We start from the raw sequence: 24,914 nt of genomic DNA, 5'->3' as shown, positions 1-24,914 counted from the left end.
TACAACTATCTGATCTTTGACAAATCTGACAAAAACAAGAAATGGGATAAGGATTCCCTATTTAATAAATGGTGCTGGGAAAACTGGCTAGCCATATGTAGAAAGCTGAAACTGGATCCCTTCCTTACATCTTATACAAAAATTAATTCAAGATGGATTAAAGACTTACAGGTTAGACCTAAAACCATAAAAACCATAGAAGAAAACCTAGGCATTACCATTCAGGACATAGGCATGGGCAAGGATTTCACGTCTAAAACACCAAAAGCAATGGCAACAAAAGCCAAAATTGACAAATGGGATCTAATTAAACTAAAGAGCTTCTGCACAGCAAAAGAAACCACCATCAGAGTGAACAGGCAACCTACAGAATGGGATAAAATTTTTGCAACCTACTCATCTGACAAAGGGCTAATATCCAGAATCTACAATGAACTCAAACAAATTTACAAGAAAAAAACAAACAACCCCATCAAAAAGTGGACGAAGGACATGAACAGACACTTCTCAAAAGAAGACATTTATGCAGCCAAAAAACACATGAAAAAATTCTCATCATCACTGGCCATCAGAGAAATGCAAATCAAAACCACAATGAGATACTGTCTCACACCAGTTAGAATGGCCATCATTAAAAAGTCAGGAAACAACAAGTGCTGGAGGGGATGTGGAGAAATAGGAACACTTTTACACTGTTGGTGGGCCTGTGAACTAGTTCAACCATTGTGGAAGCCAGTGTGGCGATTCCTCACCATTGACCCACAATCCCATCATTAGGATATACCCAAAGGACTATAAACATCTGCTATAAAATACATCACACTTCACAATAGCAAAGACTTGGAACCAATCCAAATGTCCAACAACAATAGACTGGATTAAGAAAATGTGGCACATACACACCATGGAATACTATGCAGCCATAAAAATGGTGAGTTGATGTCCTTTGTAGGGACATGGATGAAACTGGAAACCATCATTCTCAGTAAACTATCGCAAGGACAAACACCAAACACCGCATGTTCTCACTCATAGGTGGGAATTGAACAGTGAGAACTCATGGACACAGGAAGGGGAACATCACACTCTGGGGACTGTTGTGGGGTGGGGGGACGCGGGAGGGACAGCATTAGGAGATATACCTAATGCTAAATGACGAGTTAAGGGGTGCAGCACACCAACATGGCACGTGTATACATATGTAACAAACCTGCAAGTTGTGCACATGTACCCTAAAGCTTAAAGTATAATAATAAAAAAAAATTGCCAACAAAAAGACTTTGCACTGTTAATACAGAAAATAAAAATATTTCAAGGTAAAAAAAAAAGATGTTTTTCTGGGTATATTTTAGGAACATCCTTCAAGCTTCAAAAATTTCCTTTGCATATTTTGACTAATATTCAAATTTTACCATATTGACTTTACCTATCTAACAACATCATTCATTTTTCTGCTTATCTAAACCATCTTTTTAATCTTAGTATGTTTTTGAAGTAGTCACCTTGTGTGTGCTATGTATTTCTTAATGAGTCTATTGATACTTCTTGTATCTTCCAGTTTGCTAAGTTGGATATTTTCTTTCACCATATTTTGTAACAGATGACTTTTTGAATATAGGATATTGATTTTTTCTTATCAGTTGTTACTATACTTCCTTATTATATTTCCTTATCGTTTTTAATCATTTCTAAAGTGAATGTGGGTTGCACTATATAAGCATATCCTGTAATTACCATGATTTTTTGCTTTCTCTTTTCCATAATTATAATTTTATTTCTATCCCAGACCTAATAATAGTAGATAATATATCTTTAAAATGAGCTTTGAAATAATGATGATAATGGACATTCTTTTAGAGTTTTGCCCTTAATAATTATGATAGTTTCAGACTAGTCAGGTTGGAAGAGAAAAAATTGTAAAGAAAATATTTACCAGGCAGCTCTATTACTAAATCAGGAAACAGGGCAGTGACAAAGTAGTGTCATTGTGCTCATGCTTTCTCTTACCACAAGTAATTACTATCATAAGCAGACTAAAGGTATGACTTTTTTTTAGATCTCTACCTAAACCAAAGAAGTAGTACATTTTTCATAATACTGTCAACATATTATAATTGCTTTAAGAAAACTTCCCTCAAAATTATAATAAAATTAATTTGTTAAATTATTCAATTCCTAAAATCCATTACTAATACTTAAACATTTACTCATAAATTTAGGCTTCTAAACAGTTTTAGGTCTTTCTGTTATTTTCAGACATTATAAATTTCAAGACTTTTTACCATCCTGTATCTGGATACACGATACATCTGTATATACATCCAAACACACATGCAACTGCTATTGTGTCATCTTCCGACACACAGAGCAAATACCTCGTCAGAGTTTGTACAGTATTAGGAATATACATCATCATATGACTTCCATTTTAGTAGAACTATAATGCTACCATGTATCACATAAGTAATCCATGACAATTATATAAAATTTAGAAAATACATATTTGCCCAAGTAAAACTAAAAGAAACAACACTATTCAGAAATACCAAGTTAATTTTGGTAAATATCTTCTAAGTTTTAGAATTACTCAATATTTACAAATTGCCCATGATCAGCAGCTAGTAATTTTGTATTTTCTTATATTCTTGCCTTGTGCCATATAAAATATAAATATTATTCTAGGACATATTTATGATAGATATAATGACATATACTAAGTGAAAAGCAATAATTTTCTCTCATATGGACATATAGGTCACAAGATTAAATATTTTTGAATGAGTCAAGATGAGAAACTATCAATTTGATAAAGTAATTTTAAAGAATTGCTGAAATATAAAAGAGGTCAGATTGGTTACTATTTTCCAAGGCTTCCTGGTCTTTCTTCCAGGTTTGGCCATATGACTATTTGTTGCCAGTGGGTTATGGTCATATGCTTTACGTAATTTTAAAAGAAAAAGAGAAAGAATCTGAACTCAAAAATGTGAAATGCATACAGATATAGTCATTATTAAAATTATTAATATAAATATTCATTATTAAAAAGAAAATCACAAGGCCATGTTTAATATCAATTTGCTAAATACATTTTAAAATCTAAGATCGAAAATGAGGCTCTTGAATGTATGAGTTTAATAATGAATCATTTGATTTCCTAAATGTAGAATAAAAGAGAAATTCTAGTTAGATGTTGTTGGATTTGAATGTGTCCCCCAAAAGTTCATGTGCTGGAAACTTAATCCCTCTGTTCTCATGAATAAATTAATGGATTAATGAGGGCCCTGCCCTCATGAATGAGTTAATGTTGCTATCAAAGGTGTGGGTTTGTTATCTCCCTCATGAATGAATGAATGTTGCTATCACAGGAGTGGGTTCATTATCTCCTGAGCGGCTTTGTTATAAAAATGAGCTCTCTGAATCTCTTGCTCTTGCCCTCTCACCATGTAATGCCCCCTATCATGTTACGAGGCAGCAAGAAAGCCCTCACAAGATGCTAGTGCCATGCACTTGGACTTCTCAGCCTCCATAATTGTAAGAAATTAATTTATTTTATTCATATATTATCTTGTTATAGCAACTTAAAATAGACTAAGACAGATCTCTTTTTTAAAAAAGAAAAGATGCCAGATGCCATGAGATTGTGAATTGTGATAAGATTAACATTCAGCAAATGAAGAAAATCTCCTGTTGTTAAATTACTCATATACATGCCATGAGAGGCTGAAGTGACATTGCCGTGGAGTATCATAGAGTTTTAGACATAAAGAGATCTCAAAAGTTATTTAACTTTGAATTTTTTGTCTGTTTTGGTTTTTATGATAACAAAACTAATGAAACATGAATTTATCTCTCATCATAGCATATTTTTAGGGAATGGGTCTATTTGTGCCTGATAGCAGTGGATCCTTCATGTTCCACTGGGAATGCAGAACATATGACGCTTTCTGATTGTGGTTCTTGCATAGCTCATTGTAAAAGGCAAAATACAATTAACCTTTAGGTATATGCATTTGCCACAAGTAGAAATAATACTCTAACTATAAAGTTCTTTAACCAAACTTTTAAAAGCAGAGTTTTAAAGAAGTTCAAACTAGCCTTTAACATCTAGAACTCTGCTTCCCAACTGAAATATAATCTGAGCCACAAATGCAAGTCACATATGTGATTTCTAATTTTCTAGTAGCCACATTTTAAAAAAGTAAAAAGAACTGGGTAAAATTGATTTTTATGATATATCTTCATCTAATCCAATGTATTGAAATGATTATCATTCTAATGTGTAACCAATATAAAAAATATAAATAAGATATTTTATATTATTTTCAGATGTCTTTGCAATCTGAATGTCTTTCACACATACAACACATAGCAACTTGGACTAACTACATATCAAGGGCTCAACAGGCACCCACCTGTGGCTCATACATGTGGCTACCATATTGGACAGCATAGTTCTTTTGCTCACTGTCAACAGTCTCCTACAAAATCTTTCGTCTCTAAAAATGCTCTATAACCCAGGAAGAACTCACATCACCATCACCTCTTCATGCAAAATAAAACTTATGTGTTTGAAATTTGTTTTTTCTGATACAATAATGTACTTAAATATACGTGGAATACAATTTACTTGATCCATATCTTTAACTGAACACTTCAGAAACCAGTATTTATTGACTATCAGGCTCCATGATCCCATAGACCGATCTGTATAGTAGTGGACATGGGAAATGGGGAGGGACACAGCTAGAAGCACTTTCCTAAACGCTTCAGATGATTGTCCATATGCAGCTCACAGATCTCCACCTGCCAAACATCACATGCCACTTTTGAGAGTTAATTGGCACTAATAGAAGTAATTACTATGATCTCATTTCTTTCTTCCAGAGCCTTCAATCCCTGGTGTTCATAACAAAGGAGGCACGAAGCCCAGTTATTTTTGGCTCTTGGGCTGGTTGTGATCATCTTACCTTAACCAATTTTCCACCCCCACTGCCAGTAAGTGCTGGGACTGCTAACTGCAATTGTTGGGAACCCACTTCACCTCTACCCACCAATACTGCTTGGCACTGTAAGAAAGCAGAGAGGGGCCGGGCGCAGTGCTCATGCCTGTAATCCCAGCACTTTGGGAGGCCGAGATGGGTGGATCACCTGAGGTCAGGAGTTCGAGACAAGCCTGGCCAACATGGCAAAACCCCATCTCTACTAAAAATACAAAATAAGCTAGGCATGATGGTGCACGCCTGTAGTCCCAGCTACTTGGGAGGCTGAGGCAGGAGAATTGCTTAAGCCCAGGAAGCAGAGGTTACAGTGAGCCGAGATGGCACCACTGCACTCCAATCTGGGCAACAGAGTGAGACTCCATCTCAAAAAAAAAGGAAGAGAGGACAGAAGGAAAGAAGGAAGGAAGGAAGGAAGGAAGGAAAAAAGGAAATGTTATTTATAAGTGGTTATGTTATTCATAAGCCACTCGATCTATGATATTTTGTTATATAACAGCCTGAATAAACTAAGACACATGGGATATTGCATTTTTCCTTGTTTTTCTACACCATATCTGAACCTTTGTAAGAGTTCCTTAACTAAATTCTCTTCAGAATGCCCAATCTGTATGTCATCTGTTTCCTGTCAGCACACAGGGCGCCTAACTTGGGAGGTTACTGCTGCGATGTAAGGCAGATCCGTCAAGGACCTAAACTAAGGCTGCAGATAGGGAGAGGAAGCATCAGAAGGATTAGATGGAAAATTGATCACAGCTGATAAGCAATTGACTATGGGGCCATAAACGAATATCAAAAGTTATTCTCAGTTTTCAGATCTGGATTACCAGAGGATGCTGTCACTGTTTACCAAAAAAAAAAAAAAAAAATATATATATATATATAGCCAAAGGGATGTGAAGATGTTAAGCCAGGGTTGATCATGAGTTCAGTTTAGGAGAGAATATATTTGAGGTGCTTTACAGGCAGCAAAGTGTAAACACATTGATTCAGGTCTCAGGACTGAGATAAGGCCTAAAGACATAAATGTGAGCATCACTTGATGTACAGGCAGTATCTGAAGACAAGAAAGTACACAGGATCACCCAGAGATTTTAGGTAAAGAGGATCCGGGGAAACCTCACAGCTTAAGGAGCCAGGGGGGTGGGGGGAAGACAAGCTTGCAGAGAAGAAGATGATTTCAAGGATGGAGTGATCATTACTATCAGAATTACTAAGAAGTCGAATAAGAGAAAAACTTGGCTGTCCACAATAATTTAGCAACTGCTTCTCATGGACGTTGACATATTGTAACTAAAATGTCACTTCCTCAGGTTGTCTCTATTTTTCTCCATTTTCTTCATAGGATTAATCATGATATTTACTTTTTATATGACAGGCTCACCCTCTAAAATGTAAACTCCACGAGGCATGTCTTCTGTTGCTTGTTCATCCTTACATCAAGGGAGCAAGCATGGTTGAATATGCATTGCTTAAGTGAAAGTCATTGAACTAGGAGGCCATTATTATCTTTTGATGTTGTCTCAACCTAACCATCATCCAAATTATTCTATTTATGTAGTGTTAGGTGCCCCAGTCTCTCTGTCCTAGGTTTCTGGGCCTGAAAGAAAGTGCACTGAAGCAGCAGGAAGTGATTCTACACTGCTTGTGGTATTAGCCTCCCTCCCACCTGATGGTAGTGCCATCTTCATATTTTGTACACTATTGATTAAGTGAACAGCTATTTTCATGTATTCTTTTAAAGAAATGATATGTGAGAAATAACTTTCAGAATTATGGAATCTAAGAGCAACAGATCAGTCAGCACCATTCTCTTGTAATTTATCTTCCATTACTCTACCGATTATTTCAGCCAGATTAGTGTTGTTAAATTAAGATTAGCCTAAAGCTGTCCCCTTACATATTTCAAGTTTGGCCTAAAGGTTTCTTCGTACCTAGTGAACTGTAACCTAACTGTATGTGTAAACAGACTGTAACCTACTATTGTAACACGCAGCCGAGTCTCAGCCAATTGCAGATGGCCAACTGTTCAAATAAGGCGAACTCCAAGCCATAACCAATCTGGCTGTTTCTCTACCTCACTTCCATTTACTATACCTTATTTTCCCTTTTTTGCCCATAAACTCTGGCCACATGGCAGCACCTGAATCACTCTGAACCTATTCTGGTTGGGAGTAGAGATGCCCAATTCACAAATTGTTATTTCCTCAGTTAAACTCTGTTAAATGTAAATTGTCTAAAGTTCTTCTTTTAACCCTGTATTATAGAGATCAACTTATAAATTCACTCAGATGATTTTTAAAATCGACTTTAGATTTTTTTACATTTTTATTATCTACAAGTTTTATGAAAATAATGATCATCTGCCTGTATCTGAAATAGCACAAGAATTTAAGAAAAACTTAAATGTATCCAAAAAGGAAGTAAATATAAGACTCCTCAGAGGGCAACACAATCTGGAAATATTTCAACTTCTTAGTAGGAGAAATAATCTCAAGATAGAACCTCAAAAAGTACAAGATGATAGAAATAAGCAAATAAAAAATTATCTCATTTTCAGTTAATTTGAATAAAAACAGATATTTTGGTTATTAATTATGTTCTTCGAATTCCATTTTATAGTTGAACTTCAAAAAGTTTAATATTATATTATGTTCATAGAAAATCAAATGCAGATTTTCACACCTTTTCCTATGACTTCAATCAGACATGCTCAGTGGTTTTCTACTCAATGTGCAAGTTAATTTCTATGTTGCAAACGGCACAAACTCCCACTAGCGGCACAACATAAAATAGCATGTCTGAGCTCACAAACCTATTCCTTCTTACTGGCATTTTTTAAATGCATGAGAATTTGCTCATTTTAAAAAAATCCTTACAATTTTTTTTCTGCTTCTCAGTCAACCTAAGAAGCTGACTTGTTTTTTTTTTTTTCATCAGTTTCTCTATGAAAATTATATGAAATAGAAAACAGACAATACTATCTACGTAAATGGTTTTTGCCCAACTGTAAGTATTACGGGCACAAAAATATTTATTTCTGTGATGTCAGACCACACTATATTTTCTCTTGAAATACATATTTCAGAATTAAAGCAAAATTAAATTTTTTAGCATTGTTAAAGTAGAGAATTCAAACTTAAAGAGTCTGGGGGGAAAAGAGAGGAAAAGGCTGGAAATGGAGTCACAAAGTCCTACATAAATCTATCTGAGGGATTGCACCTAGAAACAGGGATTCAGTTTGAGAGTTATTTTATTCAGTGTGAGTGAAATTTCAAAGCTTCAATCACTGGCAGGTTTCAAGTATTCATTATAAGGTAATCTCCTTAAGACAGATTTTACCAATGATGAAAATTATTGAAATAACACATTATAACAAAATTATTGAAATAATCACTGAAATAACACATTTGCAATTCATAATAAGTCAAAGATACAATTTAACAAATGAGAATTTCCAATATGATGTTGAGATCAGCCCTCTGCATACAGTCCTTGCTCCTCAGTGTTGTAGCCCGTCAGCGCATGATGACAGTGCACTAGCATGGCAGCAGAGAATGGTCATCACCACGGCAGCCTGAACATGGTGCCTCTGTGAAACTGTCCACGCAAGTGTCACCTGCCCTCCACCACCTAGCCATTGGCTCCGCCCAGTGACTGCCTTTCTCTATCAGAGCAATGGCCCCACATGCTAAACCACAAAGATCAACTCCAACTGACATACAAAAGTATCTGGCGGGTGGGGTGGGGCCCACGCCTGAGACGGACTAGCCTGGAGGAATTAAGGAGCAATTAGGTTGTGCCTCTGAAGATGTCTGCACACATGCAGGGACCAACAGACAGCTCATTTTCAGTCTCGTATTTTGAAAAACACAGGAAATCGTACATTCAAAAAATCTGCACAGATGGTTTCTGGTACTTTTCTAAAGCATCCATATGAGAGCAGCCACAGATAGAAGGAAGGACACAGCCACGTGTGTAGGTTTGTCTGAGAGAGATCACCAAGGCCCGCTCTGGGATCAGCCACGATGCCATACTCCCTACAACTTACCTTCAAAAGAGATTTTCTTTGGGCCAAAAACTAAACGGAAGAATGTATTTCTAGGGAAAAATACACAGACACACACACACACACACATTTGTATCCATAGCTATACGGATATCTGTGTATGTACAGTGGTCCCTGGGTATCTGTGAGGCATTGAATTCAAGGACCTTCCTCTGACACCAAAATTCAAGGATGCTCAAGTTCCTTACGTAAGATGACGTAGTATTGGCATATAACCTACCTGTGTATACTTTAAACACTCCTGTATACTTTAAATCATCTCTAGATTACTTACGTACCTAAAATAATGCCTACACATCACTTCATTCCCATGGATTCAATGAGGTACATGGTGTGAAATTCAACTTTTTCTTTTGAAACTTTGTGGGATTTTTTTTTCCAAATATTTTCAATCTGAGGTCAGTTGAATCCTAATTTGAAACCCAAAGATAAGATTGATTGACTGTACTTTAAATCATCTCTAGATTGCTTATAATATAATATAATGTAAATGCTATGTAAATAGTTGTTATTCTATACTGTATTTTTATTAGTATTATTTTAATTTTTTAATCATTTTCTTTTAAATATTTCTATCTGTGGTTGGTTGAACTCTGAGAATCAGAACCTGTAGATTCAGAGGGCCAACTATACTTACATGTATATCTAAAAGAGAAAAAGGGAGTTTGAGAAGAATTGGGAGAATAGACTGTTAACAGGGAGTCCCTGGGGAAGCTTGAGAGGAAGAAATGAAAAACACAATTCGCCAATTTGTCAATTTGGCCAAAAGGCATCTCAACCTTCCTCAATCTCTACAAATTAAATAAATGCACATGAAATTTAAAAGCAGTATATTTTTAATGGACCCATTTCTTAAAATTAGTTGACATTAAAAGACAGCATTTGTTACTGTATAATTGGTCATTTCAATTTGCAAAAGATTAACAGGAGGTAGCGAAAAATAATGCAAATAAAAGATACAAACACTCTGCCAATTGTTTTAATTAACTTCAAATTAGGATTGCATTCTTCAAGTATGATGCTTTTCTGTTAAATGCTGTGTCTTCATTGTTTCACTGCCACTGCAAACAGCAATGCCAAAAAGAATGCTGGATATCCGTCGAGTTTTCACATGTGCCACATAGTGGCTGGGAAGCTTAGAGAAATATGACTTTGAACAGATAATGACTTCAGGCTCAGTCAATACTGCATGGAAATCTACTAAACATTGGTAAGCTGGTGCTCTCTAAGTGTTGGGACTTTCAGGTTTAATTGCTAACATTCCATTTTTTTGTCTTTTACAAAATATCTGTAGCAAGTATGCATTAATTTTGCATTAAAAAAATGAAACAAGCACAGTAATTTAAAAACACAAATGACATATTGGTTTAAGAGATGCCCAGCAGAGCTACTTCTCCCACTGACAATGGAAAGGGAAGAGAAAGCCTAGAAAGAGGTTTTGACCATTGTCCTTTTCTTTTTCCTTCTGCCTGTAATGGAAAACACACAAATACACATGCATGCAGGCGCACATGCACACACTGTGAGGGGTCTTCCGTGACAGCCTTGCTCCAATACGGGGATTTCCAAGTGGTTATAAAATGCCTTTTGAAGAAAATCCCACCATTTTGAAAGTCGCTGCTGCTTTTCTGACTGCCAAGTTGCAGCTCCCTGGTGAGTCATTGTGCAACAAAAATGGCCTTCTGGGCCCCCAGGCGCTGCCTCGCCACGCAAGCTGCCAGTCACCCGGCCCTCCAGATGGCAACAGCAGGACTGAAGCTAAAGGGCAAAGACGCTGGCGATTACCAGAGCAGAGAATGGGACAGAAATAGGAAATACAAACAAAGCAAAGTCTGAAAGGCGAGGGCCTACAACCTGGAAATCAGCAGGTGTTGGCATTCAGGAGAAAGTTCTTTTCCTTGGACTTCAATATACTTAATAGTAAATGAAAAAATTGAATAAAAACTTGCTGGATGGATTGACTAGGGACAGAATCAGGATGCAGCTGCAACCGGGAACCAGGCATCATGGAACTGCTATGATATTCCTCCAGTAAACTTTATCTGCTTTTAAAGAGAAAGTGCAGTAGTCTCCAGCTACCTACTGCATGGTTCATGTTTTAGTTCTCCTTTCTCAGCTCATGGTGAAGTCGGCCTGAGAGTATGGAACCTGATAGGAGGCCTCGCAATAAAAGTCAGTGCCTGGGGCCTCTCCCAGGGAGGAGCAGGTCTGCAGAAGAATAAACTTGAAATCAAGCTCCCTGTGGAACTGATAATTCCTAAAGAGAAGCAGTGAGGTACAGTGACTGACGTTTGGTGCTCTGCACTCATGCAGACTTAAGTTTGAATCCCAGATCCAGGTCCACCCTCCTAGCCTGCAAAATAAGAAACATAATAATACCTTCCTTCCCTTGTACAATTGTTCTGAGTGGTGCCGAGTCTGGATCTTCATGAGCACTCAAAAAACGTCAGTGGTTCTTATTAAAAGAATGGTGAATCTCCTGAGCTCCAGAATTCTTTTATGCAGGCAGATGCTTTAGTATTTCTTTATATTTCAAGAAGTATTTCTGGACTTGGAAGCACAGTTCTGAGAGTATGACCTGTAACATAGATCAGACCTCTCACAGGGTTCAGAAAATGATACCCCGAAGTGATAGCCTCCGAACTAGCCCGAGAAGCAAAGTCTCTCTCTGACCTTCTGCTCTTCTGTCTCTCACCATTCATTCTCCCTCAAGTCTAGCCATAATAACTAGAATTCTTCTTCCCCAAGGTGGACGTAGAAACCAGAAGCCCCTTTCCCTAAAGTCAGCGATAAACCATAAAAATATTTCTCCAGCCTTCCCTGCCTTTCTGTGTAAGGGCTGGCCATAAAGAAATTCTCTGACCTATTTTGTTTAATGGTAGATCATATGACCCCCTTTCCAGAAAGGGTCTAGCCTCACACCTTGGAGGAAGGAACACTGCATGAAGAGGCCAAGAAGAATCTGAGCAGACAGGTCTTGCCAGGTAATATGATTTGGGTCTGTGTTCCCACCCAAATCTTATGTCCAATTTTAATTCCCAATGTTGGAGGTGGGGCCTGGTGGGAGGTGATTAGATCATGGGGGTGGATTTCCCCTTCGGTGCTCCTCTCATGATAGTGAGTGAGTGCTCATGAGATCCAGTTGTTTAAAAGTCTGTGGCACCTCCCCACTTTCTCCTCCTCCTGCTCCAGCCATGTAAGGCATGCCTGCTCCCCCTTAGCCTTCCACCATGATTGTAAGTTTCCTGAGGGCTTCCCAGACATGCTTCCTGTACAGCCTACAGAACCGTGAGCCAATTAAACCTCTTTTCTTTATAAATTGCCCAGTCTCAGGTATTTCTTTATGGTAGTGCAAGAACAGACTAATACACTGGGTTTTCTCACTCCGTCTGTTAGCATTAGATCATACACTTTTCATCCAATCAGATTTCCGCCCAGCTGCTCATTTTTCATCAAACCTAGGCATAGAAACGGGCAGTTTCTCTGTATTTGGGGGCCTTCATTTTGAAGGCTCCCAAATCACAAAAAGCTTTGATTAAATAAATCCGTTTTACTTTTCTGTTGTTAGCCTGTCTTTTGTTACTGGAGTATCGGCCATCACCCTTATGATGGGGAAGGAAAGGCAACACACTATTTTGCCCTCACACCTCAAAAATTTTGTTGTGAAAACCTAGTTTTAAAAGAACACCTGAAAATATAGTTTTGAACAAAATGAAGATGTTGTAAAGACAAATTTGGATAAAATTTGTCAATGAATTGAGAATAATAGCCAAAGACCAGATAAAATATATGGCCATATTTTTTAGATATCCCAAAGTAATTTTCTATATTTTGAAGGTTTCGTGAATGCCTCTAATCCTGAAGAGGTTAAAAAAAATCTCAATATGTGAGGTGGAAAATTAAGAAGTTTCCAAATCTGCTGTACACAACAATGTAGTTTATTCCTAGAGTGATTTTAGGTAACGCATGGCCAACATTTTCCCTTAATTTCTTGCCTATTACTGTTTTCTTGGAATTCCAGGTATTATAAAAGCCAAATTCATTGTGTGAGCATGGCATTTGCATATTTCCAGCTGAGACTTTCTTACAACTCAATCACTTTTTTTTCTTTTTGAGACGGAGTCTCGCCCTGTCACTCAGGCTGGAATGCAATGGCACGATCTCGGCTCACTGCAACCTCTGCCTCCCAGGTTCAAGCAATTCTCCTGTCTCAGCCTCTCAAGTAGCTGGGACTACAGGTGCACGCTGCCACGACTGGCTAATTTTTTTTTTTGTACTTTAGTAGAGACGAGGTTTCAATGTGTTGCCCAGGCTGGTCTCGAACTCCTGAGCTCAGGCAATCCACCTGCCTTGGCCTCCCAAAGTGCTAGGATTACAGGCGTGGGCCACCATGCCCGGCCTTAAATACTTTTATTGTTACAAAAATAGTTTCTTCTGACAACTGAATAAACTCCTTTTGTGCACTTCCTCAGGACAATATATTGTTATTTTTGTAAACTGCTACAGATATGAGAATTAGATTGCTAAATACCAATGTTGTTTGCCCTTTAAGAGCTTAGTCATGGATTGATTCATGAGTCACACTTTTCATAATATTACTAATATACTATGAAATAAAGATAAACTACTTTCTATCTTGCTAATTCCGCCCTTTAAAAATTGGTAGGAGCATATATCAAGTATATCTGTATTCAAATGGATTTTATAAATATTATTCTGAAATTTTCTCTGCTCTCATGCATAAGGATATATTACAAATATCTACACATCATAAAATTTCTACCCATCTGTAGATTCTAGAATAGTGGTTGATTGCTAAATAGCAACACACAAACATGTATTCTGTATAATGTAAATAGAATGATAACAACAGTTGGTATTCTGAAACTATAGAGCACTTAAAATAATTGCCCATTATGTGTTGGTATAATTAAAATGTTGATAAAACTATTATGTATTTATATAAAATAACATTACAAAAGAATGAGTGTGTGTGTGTCTCTGTGTGTGTGTGTGTGTGTGTGTACAGCAAAAGCATTATATAGTGTAGCAGAAATTCAGACTTTGGAGGATATGGTAGGCAGGATTCTAAGATGCCAGACCCCAGGATCTATTCCTCAAGAATGGGACTTTGAATATAATGAGATATCAGGCCTGTGGCTATGATACCTTACATATATAAAAGTAATTTTGCAGGCCAAGTGTGGTGGCTCACACCTGTAATCCCCACACTTTGAGAGGCTGAGGTGGGTGGATCACTTGAGCCCAGGAGTTTGAGACCAGCCTGGGCAATATGGCAAAACCTTGTCTCTACAAAAAAATACAAAAATTAGCTAGGCATGGTGACTTGCACCTGTAGTCTTAGCTACTCAGGAGGCTGAAGTGACAGGATCACTTGAGCCCAGGAGGCAGAGGTTGAGTTGCAGTGAGCTGAGATCATGCCATTGCATGCCAGCATGGGTGACAGAGCGAGACCCTGTCTCAAAAAAAAAAAAAAAAAAAAAAGTAATTTTGCAGATGTAGTTAAGTTTACTAATCAGTTGACTGATTAACTGGGTGGTTCTGGTTTAATCTCAGGAGCCCTTTAAAAGTAGAGTTTTCTCTAGTTCCGGCAGAAGGGGAAGTCAGATTCAAAGCATAAAAAGGATTTAGTGAAACTCTGTTGGCTTCCAAGATGCAGGGCCACCTGGCTAGCAAGGAAGCAGGAATCTCAGATCCACAATTCCAGGAACTGAACCCTGCCTGAGTGAGCCTGGAGGTAGATGTTTCCCCAGAGCCTCCGGGTGAGGGCCCAGCCACAGACTCCATGATGAGAGTTGAAGCTGCCAGACTTTGAGCCCACAGAACTGTGAGCTAATAAATGGGCACTGCTTTAAGCCACTGTGTTTGTGGGAATTTGCTATGCTGCCATAGAAAATTAGTAGAGAGGAATACTTTATGTTGTTTGGGGTTATATAAATGCCTGAAAATCTGCAATGCAACAATGTATAAATTAAGCAATGTGGATTAATATTAGAAATCACCTAGAACAATGCCTTACACATTTTTATTATGATGTATTAACATTTAAGAAGCAGAAACCTAATAAAAAGTGACTGCATAATAACATAATAGCCACAAACAACCAGATGAACAAGCAGTGGTAGAAAACGCTCTGGATAAGGACATAAGGGAAGCTGGTGCTCCTGCCAAGTGATCAATACAAATAGCTCACCTGGGCTCAGTTTCTTCTGCAAAGGAGTTAAGTGTACTAACTTATTTCTAATTATTGATAAAGACTAAACCAACTCTCAGTTCTCTGAAGGCACCTACCCTGGGCCCACTCTGGCCCGAGCTCCTGCGCTCATTCTGCCTGCCTGCCCACTGGGCCACACTCGCTGGGCCCAGCTCACCCCAACATGGAACAAACAGGGGGTGCTAAGCAGCTCAGCAGTTTCACATTCATATCTAAGTGGAGAGACAAAAGGAACTGCTGCCTTCCCTATTATAGGTACCTGTTCAAAACCTGCTCTGCTCAGTATAAAGCTTCTATTGTTACTTCAATAAGAAGTACAAAGGTTTCTACACTTCCTGGTTTAAAATTTCAATTTTCAGTTTTTGCTAGGCTGTGTCTTCTAACCGCACTACCCAAAGGGCCTCTTTCCTTGTCCTTTCTCTGGCTACCACCTCTAAGACGAAAAGGCTCCGCCTCTGCTGGAGAAAGCGATTCCCCAGGGCAGGGAACAGAGGAAGAGAGCAGCACTCTGGGCCCCAGCTTGTTTAGGTCTGATGTTGGCACCACCCCTAAGCTAGCCTCGTTTCACCCAACCTTGCAGTGCCTCAGTTTCTCCAGTGGGTAATAGTAGTACCACAAGGAACTGTTAAAAAGATCACATGAATTCTGTATGCAAAGCACTTAGAAGAGATAGTGGTGTCGCTAAGTCTTCCCTATTCTGTTGCTCCAGGCTGTTTCACTCTCCACCTAGAAGCACATGTGTGTGCCTGTGCATGAGCATGCAGGTGTATTTGGCACATTATCAATATTAGCATGTAATTTTGCATTCTCTGCCCTCTTCCATTGTAAGGAAGGTGTTGGAGGACTTTTTATCTTTCACTGTGGACCATCCGCAGCACCCAGCAGACCCATGGGCACGCCTCCGGCTCCATAAGTGCTCTCAGCAGGACCGAGTGTGCACAGAGCAGCCCAGCTGTTGTGTTCCTCCCTTTCTCACACTGCTATTTCCATTCTTTTGCTGTTTTGAAAAAAAGGATGCCATAAAGTTTGTTTAAAGTGTGTGAAACTAGCGATCAGGATGAACCCACAAGCCAGGCATGGTGGGTGACTCATACCTATAATCCCAGCACTCTGTGAGGCCAAGGTGGTAGGCTCACTTGAGGCCAGGAGTCAGAGACCAGCCTGGTCAACAGAGGGAGACCCCATCTCTACAAAAATTAAAAATGTAGCCTGATGTGGTGGCGTATTCCTGTAGTCCCAGCTACTTGGGAAGCTGAGATGGGAGGATCGCTTGAGTCTGGGAGGTCAAGGCTGAAACAAGCTGTGATCATACCACTGTACTCCAGCCTGGGTGACAGGGCAAGACCCTGTCTCAAATTACAAAAAGAAAAAAAAAATCCACACAGGTAAAATACTTCCTTCTTCCTTGTCAGAATCCTATCTGACCCTGGAGCATAAAGTCAGCCAGGAGTGACTCTGAAGATCCACCTAACCCCAGATACCAGGGAGCCAAAGGACCACAGACCGGTGGTATTTACCTCTCTATGCAGCACCAGACCAGGCTTTGCCAGGAGAAATTCATCCAACCCAAGGCGGGGAGAAAATATAACAGTAAGTCAGGTGTTGTTTTGTTTTCTACTTTAACCATGAGATAAGTACTTATATCCCAAAACTGTTTTGGTACTATTACCTTTGAATGTAGCATTTTCACATTACTACTAATAATAGTATTCTTACTGCAATCATTTTATGTTGTACTGTAGGAAATATTTACATTTGTTCTCATAGTCTGTTACAGCTCTGTTGACTAGAAATAATATTTTCTAAAACAATCACTCACTATAAACAATCACAAATATAATTGCCAACATTAAAAATAAAGAAATCAAATAGAAAGTGTTTAGAGCCTATTCTACCTTAACATGTCTTTCTGATTATATATATATTACACATTTTATATTATATATATAAATATATATACATATGTCCTTCCTTTTTCAGACTGGAGTCAACATTATTAAAATCAAACCCTGCCCAGGGAATGTGACATAGCCAAGGTCTCACGATTCCCAATCTGAAAGCCAGAGCTTAGGTGTCATATCAAACATGAATCTGCAATCAATGAGTGAAGATAAAGGAATTACGTATATCTGATGGTCATCATTACCCATCTATTATTATGCAGATGTTTTATTAATAAAACTTACATTTTACATAATCATAATTCTAAATGTTAAATAGTTAACACCTAAATCATGAGTTTTAAATAATTTAAAATTTTTTATAGTTATTATGAAAAGTTATCTACCATGTTGAAGACATTCCTAAATCCTGGGGGATATAAAGATAATAAAATACAGACCATGGAAACCAGAAAAGTTACTGAAGGTACCTGAAAAGGTAGCTACACAATAGAGAAAGAATTTACTTTGGAGTCAGAGTGAAAGATCACTGCACATAAGCTCTTGCATAAGTCACCCAACATCTGCTCCCAGGGAAAATGATGACTTTATCAGAAACTTCGTTAGCATCCTTAAGATGCTAAAGGCAAAAGCAAGCTAAGACTCTTTCTTCCATAGGGAAAAAAGCGATGTATGATTTTAAAATATTACTCTCAAATTACGTAGCGCCCATGTGACTTCTAAACATCACCGCCATCAAATATTAAAAAGGCAAATATTAGTAAATAGAAGAATCCTCAATCCCAAGCAGGTCAAATCACACTGACTAATTCAGTCATTTTACAACCAACTGCATAGACTCTTTAAGATTCATTTAAATTGAAAACCAGTATAAAATATAAAATACACAATAATTTCTTTCTGTTAGAGAAAAATCTATACAGACTGTGAAAAATGTCAGGGTTCGAATTTCTTGCCATGGTCTGGAGGGATAGCAGGAAGAAAAGTAAAAATTTTGATCAGAACATGATAGCACATGACTGGAATTGCTTAAAGGAACAATCAAGTTGGTAAGTTGGAAAGAACAACGTAGAAAGTTATAGTCACACAATTGAAAAATAGAGGGAAATTAAAATCAGCATTGAAATAATGATTTCCTGGCTAATGCCCAATAATTGTCTCTCTTTAAAATATTTATTTAAAACAGATTTTTTTAGTACTCTGTGATCTGGCATTTTCTCTCTCTCCTCTTCTTCATAATCAGACTTACTTAACAGCCAAGCAAAGATTTAAAGTTTGCCTTCCACTATCTTATAGTCTTTGAGCCTTCTCAAAATAATGAGCAAATTAGAATTTCATTGTATCATACCAGAAATAAGTTCTTTTACATACAAATGTCTGTCATAAAGCAATAATCTAAAGATGCAACAAAAAAATGTAATTTTGAAACCTAATTTTATTTGTATGCTAAAAATGTGCTAATCACCACCATCAAATGACCTGAATTAATGAGGAGGCAATAACAAAAATTATTTTATCATAGATAATGAGAATGAATACATATAATACTTGCTATGCACCTGCCACTGTTCTGATAGTTTTCTATCTGTCTACCTACCTGTCTATATCTACCTGACTACTCATCTATACTACTACATAAACCGTGACAACCTTCAGTGGCTTTTATTCTATCTGATGTATGGATATAAAAACTACAGTTTGGTTATGACAAGAAAACCATTCTCTATCTCAATCCATGCTTCTAAAACCTCATTTGGTAATGAGCGTGCTCTAATGGCAACAGCTGTCACTCATTGTGGTGAGATTCCCAGTTTGGCTGACTTGCAGAGGGCCCCTTCTTTCTTTAATTTTTTATCTCTACACTAAACTACTCCCTCTGCTATCCTCACAGCTTTCCCAGGCAGCAGATATGTGCCCTGTTTGGAGCCTCCAAACAAATACCCAAGCTTGCTGCACTCGGTTTTTACCCAACAGCACGTGGCACCGGTAAACTTAGTTATGTCAGCAACCATTCAAGAGTAGACCCAGAAAAATGTAAATACAACCTCTTTCAAAAGCCAATCAGCTCGTCAGTGTGAACCAAAGAGGCAATTTCTATTTTGACAAATATTTAATTTAAATACCCAAATCAGTAAACCTAGTAAAATATTAATATAACTTCATATACAAGCCAGTTTGTTACCCTGAACCGAAGAGGCAATTTTTGTGATAAAAATGTAAGTGGTGAGTGATGGCAGAAAGAATCAAAGCTGTTGTCATCCAGGCCCTGTTCACTGAGCAGCCTTTGATGTCTGTTCACATTAGCTGTGTTTTATGAGGCTGCCCAGTCATACTTATATTGAATCCATATTTTCTCATAATAGAGATTTAAAAACTTACAAGAGCACATTTAATAAGTTTCTTTAACATCAACAAAGCATATATCTTTATTTGATTGGACATTTTTGATTTGGGTAATCATAAATGGTATATTTTCCTGAAACAAATTAATCATGAACCATGTGTAAAGTAGCAAGCCAACTGTACTTTTAGGAGTACAATTAAATTTCTCTGTGACTTTGCTTCCAGCGATTCTGGATAAATTTGAATACTAGCAGGTCACCAGTGGTTACGAAGTTAAAGAGATAAAATTCAGAGCAGGGCCTCCAAAAGATAAAATCAAGACACTTGGAAAAATTAATAGGTGAGATTTAATAGGAAGTCAGCTATTTTTAATTATTTGTATATGATCATCCAATTTATTAAAAATGTTAAAAATCTTAAACAACCTTCATTAGGCAATTATGTTCATGTGGTTAAGGAATACACATTGAATATCAATTATGCACTACTAGACATATACATTTGTTACATTTCATTATAGTGGCAAGAAACAGAAGATAAAATGTCAGAATAAAAAAATACCATGAGATGAGGTGAGGTCAGCTCAGAGAAAGGCGTCCTCAGAGAAATATTAAAATATCAAGCAGTAACTGTCAAAACCAACTTCGTCAGAACTCTAGAAAAGTCAAAGGTTTACGGCAACAAAGCAAAGGCTGAATCAAGAAAAAGACAGCTTATAAATTGTAAGAAAGCTCTGCGGTGTTTTTACTTGCCCTTGCCCCACCCCCATCCTGGGCTCAAAGGTAGTCTTGAAATCAGCAGTCCAGGGTCCTGGGCCCTGGTTCTGGAGGGAGCAAAGCAGATTCATTCTCAGAGAATTCTCAAAGTATTTGTCCATTCGAACCTATCTGGGGCCTACCTAAAAGACTGAGACAAGGTGCTTGTCTTCATTTCACTGAACTTAACTCAGGGAAGAAAAGCAGCAGTCATTCCTCAAAACCATTCTAAAGCCAAAAAACAACTCACAGACATGTGGACACAAGATTACAGTGTAGGCAAATAACAGAGCAGCAAAAGCCTAGAAGGAAAGTTGAGAAAAGGGTTTCTACAGAAAAGTAGGATATTCAAAAGTTGCTGTGTACACTGGGAAATTTAGAAAGCCACAAGCATATCCAGGACTGAACTCAGGCTCAGAAAAGACCCAAGAAAACCTTGTTTGCATTTTTTGGCTGATCTCTTGGTTTAACACAAACAGAAAGTAAAGACTGAGACAGAGTTGTAAATGGTCTGGCTAAGCACTGAAGGAGTCCCCAGGCACGAGTCAATCTACAAGCTTTGGGAGAGGCTTCTCTCTTTCCTTCTTTCCTTCTTTCTTTCTTTCTTTCCTTTTTCGTCTCTCTCTGTTTTCTTTTCTTTTCTTTTCTTTCTTTTTTTTTGAGACAGAGTCTCGCTCTGTCACCTAGGCTGGAGTGCAGTGGTGCTATCTCAGCTCACTGCAACCTCCAACTCCCGGGTTCAAGCGATTCTCCTGCCTCAGCCTCCTGAGTATCTGGGACTATAGATGCATGCCACCACGCCCAGCTAATTTTTATGTTTTTAGTAGAGATGGGATTTCACCATGTAGGCAGGATGGTCTCGATCTCCTGACCTTGTGATCCACCCACCTTGGCCTCTCAAAGTGCTGGGATTACAGACGTGAGCCACCGTGCCCAGCCTCTGTCTTCTTTTTTTATTTTTCATTTTGATTCCTGGCATTAGGGAAATCTCTACCAAAATTCTAGCTGAATACAAGTAAAGAGAACAGTCTTCAGAGACTACATGTAACAAAAAGAAGACTTTACAAAAAAGTAGTTTAGAAAAGTCACTAACAGCAAACAGCTACAGACCATAGCAAACAAAAACAAATCTTGAAGAAAGGAAAAAAACTGACTTCCAGAGTCACCATATTATCTATTCAAAATATCCAAGTTGCAACAAAAACTCTGAACCTTGCAAAGAAGCAAGAAAGTTTGTCCAGTTCACAAAAGGCACTAATGAAAATTGTCCCTGATGAAAAAAACACAAACATTTGACTAACTAGACAAAGACTTTCAAATCAACTGTCTTAAATATGCTTTAAAAAAGCCAAAAGAAACCATGGCAAAGAGATAAAGGAAACTGGGAGAACAATGTATGAACAAATAGAGAATATCCATAGAGAAATAGAAATTATGTAAAGGAAGCAGACATAGTGGAGATGAAAAATATAAAAAGACATATTGTAGCTGAAAAATACAACAGCCAAATGAAAGACTCACTAGAGAGTTTCAACAGCACATTTGAGAAGGCAAAAGAAAGAATCAGCACTCTGGAAGATAGGTCAACTGAAATTATCCAGCCTGAGGAGCAGAAAGTAAAAAGAATGAAGAAAAATGAACAGAACCTAAGAGACTGTGGGACACTATCAAGCATATTAACATACACATAAATGAGAAATCCCAAGAAAAGAGAGAGAGAAAAAGGAAAATGAAGAATACTTGAAGAAATAGTAGACAAAACCTTTCCAATTTTGATAAAAGATAAGAATCTGAACATCTAAGAAGTTCGGTGAGCTCCAAGAAAGATAAATGCAAAAGATCCACAGAGAGACAAATTATTATCAAATTTTGATAGCCAAAAACAAGAGAATATTTAAAGCACTAAGAGAGAGGCAACTTGTCATGTACAAGCGATCCACAGTAAGATTAACAACAGATTTATCATCAGAAACCATGGGGACATGAAGGAAAGAGAATGACATTTTAAAGTGCTGAAAATTTTTTAAACTGTCAACAAAAGTCTTTTATATCTAGCAAACCTATCCTCGAAAATGAATAATAAAATGGCATACAGCCCAAAGCAATTTGCAATGCTGTTCAATGCTATTCGTAGCAAACTACAAATGACATTTTTCAAAGAATTAGAAAAATCTGTTTTAAAATTAATATGGAACCAAAAAAATATCCATATAGCCAAGGCAATCCTAAGCCAAAAGAACAAAACTGGAGGCATTACATCATCCAACTTCAAACTATAATACAAGACTATAGTAATCAAAACAACACGGTACTGATACAAAAATAAACACATAGACCAATGGAAAAGAATAGAGTCCAGAAATAATGCCACACACTTACAATCAATTGATCTTAGACAAAATTGACAAAAACAAGCAGTGAGAAATTCCTTCCTATTCAATAAACAATGCTGGGATAACAGGCTAGCCATATGCAGAAGATTAAAACTGGATGCCTTCATTACACCATATATAAAAGTAAATTCAAGATGGATTGAACACTGAAATGTAACATGTAAAACTGTAAATACCTTGTAAGATAACCTAGAAAATATGATTCTGGACATAGGTCTTGGCAAAGATTTTATGACAAAGATGCCAAAAGCAATTGCAACACAAACAAAAAGTGACAAATGTGACCTAATTAAACTAAAGAGCTTCTACGCAGCAAAATAAAGTATCAACAGAGTAAACAGACAACCTACAAAATGGGAGAAAATATTTGCAAACTATGCATCCAACAAAGGTCTAATATCCAGAATCTATAAGGAATGTAAAGAAATTACCAAGCAAACCACAAACAACCCCATTAAAAAGTAGGCAAGGGACATAAACACTTTTCAAAAAAGTCATACACACAGCCAACAAGCATATGAAAAAATGCTCAACATCACTAATCATTAGAGAAATGCAAATCAAACCCACAATGAGATACCATCTCATAACAGTCAGAATAGTTATTATCTAAGAGTCAAAAATAACAAATGCTGGCAAGGTTGTAGAGAAAAGGGAATGCTTATACACTGCTGGTGGGAACATAAATTAGTTCAGCCATTGTGGAAAGCAGTGTGGCTATTTCTCAAAGAACTTAAAGCAGTATTACCATTCGACCTACCAACCTCTTTGTTAGGTATATACCCAAAGAAATATAAATTGTTCTCTCATAAAGACACATGCATACCTATGTTCATCGCAGCACTATTCATAACAACAAAGACACAGAATCAACCTAAAAGGCCATCAACAGTAAACTGGATAAAGAAAATGTAGTATATATACACCATGGAATACTGTGCAACCATTAAAAAGAATGAGATCATGTTCTTTACAGCAATATGGATGGAGTTGTAGGCCATTATCCTTAGTAAACTAATGCAGGAACAGAAAACCAAATACCGCGTGTTCTTACTTATAAGTGGAAGCTAAACAATGAGAACACATGGACACAAAGAAGAGAACAACAGACACCAGAGCCTACTTAGGGTGAGGAATGGGAGAAGGGAAAAAAATTGAGAAACTACCTGTTGGGTATGATGCTTATTGCCTGGGTAATAAATAATCTGTACACCAAACCCCCATGACATGTAATTTACCTGTATTACAAAGCTGCACATGTATCCCTGAACCTAAAATAAAAGCTTTTTAAAAATGAAGATATTAAGACATTTCCAGATAAACAAGAGCTAAGAGATTTTATTGTTAGTGGACCTATCCTACAAGAAATATTAGAGGAAATCTTTTGGGCTGACATGAAAGGACACTAAATAACAGCTCTAAATAATACAGAGAAGTGAAAACATCCAGTAGAGATAACTATATAGGTAATTATAAAGGACACAATTATTATATTTCAGGGTTTAAGTCTTCTTTTCATTTCCCATATGATCTAAAATGTAAATACATAAAATAATAGCTATAAATTTATGTTCACAGGCACACCATAATAAAGGTGTAATATGTAATAGTAACAACATAACAGTGGGGGTACAGATTGTATAGGGCAGAGTTTATGTTATTGAAGCTAAGTTGCTATCAATTACCTCGTGTCTCATTTCTCAAGGAAATGAGATCAGAATCAAAATAGTAAAATAAAAAATTAATTAAATGCAAAAGAAGGTAGTAATGGAGGAGAAGAACAGGAAAGGTATAAAACATACAGAACACAGGAAAATGACAGAAGTAAGTCCTTTCTTACCAGTAATTATTTTTAATATAGATAGATTGAGTTCTCCAATCAAAAGGCAGAGAGCAGCAGAATGACTTTTAAAACATGATGCAAATAATTTTTTTGGCTAAGACCCCAAAACAACAAACAACAGGGCCCCAAATTATACGAAGAAAAAAGGACTGCTAAAGAGAGAAAGTGATAGTTCTACAGTAGTAGTTGGAGACTCCAATACCCTACTTTTAATAATGGATAGAACATGTAGACAGAAGATAAATAATGATATAGAAGACTTGAAAAGCACTGTAAATCAACTACATCTAACAGGCTATATAAATATATTTACACCACAACAGGCAGGGTGTGGTGGCTCACGCCTGTAATCCCAGCACTTTGGGAAGCTGAGGCAGG

General features: G+C 37.3%; 1 protein-coding gene across 14 annotated transcripts in view; it reads right to left on the bottom strand.

Annotated features, from left to right (window-relative positions):
* The window catches only part of PXDNL (peroxidasin like), a 480,152-nt gene that overhangs the window by 284,713 nt on the left and 170,525 nt on the right, over nt 1–24,914 (bottom strand). Inside the window, exon 1 of one of the 14 annotated variants that reach the window (XM_058444100.1) lies at nt 11,446–11,462. The exons of the other annotated variants lie outside the window; for them this stretch is intronic. The gene's annotated coding sequence lies outside the window, so the exon portion shown is untranslated. Of the gene's footprint in view, nt 1–11,445; nt 11,463–24,914 lie in introns of those variants that run through there. 14 annotated transcript variants of the gene reach the window in all.

Source organism: Hylobates moloch, unplaced genomic scaffold (genome assembly GCF_009828535.3).
Source record: "Hylobates moloch isolate HMO894 unplaced genomic scaffold, HMol_V3 SCAFFOLD_9, whole genome shotgun sequence".
Lineage (NCBI taxonomy): Eukaryota > Metazoa > Chordata > Mammalia > Primates > Hylobatidae > Hylobates > Hylobates moloch.
Note: the sequence above shows the minus strand (reverse complement) of the source record. Positions and strands in the feature narration are given on the sequence as shown.